The sequence below is a fragment of the Schistocerca serialis genome, chromosome 1, assembly GCF_023864345.2.
Source record: "Schistocerca serialis cubense isolate TAMUIC-IGC-003099 chromosome 1, iqSchSeri2.2, whole genome shotgun sequence".
Classification (NCBI taxonomy): Eukaryota; Metazoa; Arthropoda; class Insecta; order Orthoptera; family Acrididae; genus Schistocerca; species Schistocerca serialis.
The window spans coordinates 541,323,284-541,325,748 of record NC_064638.1 but is presented as its reverse complement, the minus strand read 5'-3'; the positions used below and the strand labels follow the sequence as shown (position 1 = coordinate 541,325,748).

Below are 2,465 nucleotides of genomic sequence, written 5' to 3'. Positions count from 1 at the left end.
CACCGAAGAGTGCGGTACCAGCACTTCATTTGTTAGCTGTAAATTTTATATTTAATGTAACCTGTATGTTTGTTTTTAGCAGTCTGTGTTATGTTTATCCGAAGTCGTTATTGAATATAGTATTAAGACTACCTACAGAACCAAATAATCGGGATTACTAATAAAAAATTGATTTATTTACCTTTTAAAACATGAAGTGTACAGTACGTAAGCAGTTTTAAGAAAGATATTTCCCTGAAATTACACTAATAACGCGCCCTTAAATAGTACTTTACTTGAATATATAAAATAAATAAATAACGAGAAGTTAGCAAAAAAGCATAAAACAATGATTCCATACTATTCACATTGCATTTTCAAATTATGATTGTATGATATAACATTTATTATCGCACATATTCCAGAACACTGTATCCCACACTGTTTAGACACACATCACGTTACTTGCTAGTGCGCTGTTGCATTCCAATTTTTATTATCTAGTTTAATTCAGTATTAGAACTCGATATCATCTATTAACTTGTTGTCAAATTCTTGTTGTTCAAATATTAACGCCATCTGGCGTTCCTGCCAGTACCAAGTCGCAATGCACTGACATTCTGAACCATTTGAGACGGATACGCCAACTATTGAACTATTTAAAATACTAAATATTTGCCATTTCACTAATTTTAGAGAGGTTATATTTTGTCTACATTTATTAACCTGTATCGTCCGGCATGGTCTAGTGGCTAGGATACCTGGCTCTCACCCAGGAGGCCCGGGTTCGATTCCCGGTGCCGGAATTTTTTTCTATTCTTTTTTTAACTATTCCTTGTTTGTACTTCACTAATTTACTATGGATTTTAAGGGAAGCAAAATATTTAGTACAATGCACTTGTCTCTTATTCAATTTATCGGTAATTCGTTTTCACATGCTACTTTATTGATCCATGAACATAGGCTCTTCATTTCGAGGTCTGGGTGTCCACAAGAGCATTTTATAGTGTCGTCACATCCGTGTACATTACAGCTATTTTTTCCTATATGTTATACCAAACTCCTGTTTAACAACAAGAACTGCCAGTTTTTCCAACTTCTGGATGCAGTTTTCATCAAGATCCTCCGAAATTCAATCCACTTAACATGTGGACAGAGCGAGTAGCTTGCATTTAAAAGAAAAACTATTGTGATCTGAAGATTTTTCACAGACTCCAGCTTCTACATCTACATGTATATTCTGCAAACCATGGCAGAGAGTAAGTCTCACTGTACTAGTTATAATGTGGGCGATACGTAGGAGATTGTAGTACATTCTTACAGTAATCATTTAAAGGTGGTTTTTGAAATATTATTAATAGACTTTCGTGTGACAGTGACAGTTCAAGCCTTCAGGAGTCTTCCAGTTCAATTTCTGAAGTATCTCTGTGACCTCTCCCACGGATTAAACAAACCTGTGACCCGACCCTACGTGCTGCCCTTCTTTGTATACGTTCAATCTCCCCTGTTAGCGGTATTTGGTACGGATCCCCTATTCTTGAGCAATATTTTTGAAACCGGTCGCACGAGTGACTGATAAGCACTCTCCTTTGTAGATTGATTGCATTTCCCCAGTATTCTACAAATAAACCGGCTTTACTCACGATTGAACCTATGTGATCATTCCATTTCGTATTTCTACAAAGTGTTTGCTATTTGTGTGAGTTGGCCGATTCCAATAGTGACTCAATGATATTACACTCATAGGATACTACGTTTTTTTTTTCGTTTTGTGCAGTGCATAATTTTACATTTCTGTACATTTAAATCACGTTGCCAATCTCTGCACCATTTTGAAACTGCACCATTTTGAAACTGCACCATCTGCAAAAAAAGCTCATTTTACTATTGTCTGCGAGGCCATTAACACACAACATGAACAGCAATGGTCCCAGCACACTTCCCTGGGGCACACCCGAAGTTACTCCTACATCTGACGATCACTCTACATCCAAGATAACATGCAGCTCCCTCCCTACCAGAAAGTGCTCAATCAAGTCGCAAATTTCTTTTGACACCCCACACGATCGCACTTGTCAATAAGCGTAGGTGTGGTACTGAGTCAAATGCTTTTCGGAAATCAAGAAATTTAGCATCTACCTGACAGCCTTGATCCAAAGCTTCCAGTATGTAATGTGAAAATAGTGCGAGTTGGGTTTCGCACGATCGATGTTTTCTAAATCCATGCTAGTTGGCAATGAGGTCATTCTGTTTAAAACACTTCAAGCTCTTAGTAATCACAGAGGTGATGTACAAAGGATGGGATATTTAATCTGTCCCCTCGACGACGTGGTCTTTTTTTTAAAAAAAAAAAAAAAAAAAAAAAAAAAAAAAAAAAAAAAAAAAACCGGACTACAAAATTGGGATGGACAAGGATGAGGAAGGAAATTCGCTGTGCACTTTACGAAGGAAGCAGTCAGGCATTCGCCGTCAATGGGATTTGAATC

General features: G+C 37.2%; 1 non-coding gene across 1 annotated transcript; it reads left to right on the top strand.

The window, feature by feature from the left end:
- The first annotated feature begins 713 nt into the window (after window positions 1-713).
- On the top strand, window positions 714-785 carry Trnae-cuc (transfer RNA glutamic acid (anticodon CUC)). The gene has a single exon. It is a non-coding gene; the product is annotated as a tRNA-Glu (tRNA).
- The last annotated feature ends 1,680 nt before the right edge of the window (window positions 786-2,465 follow it).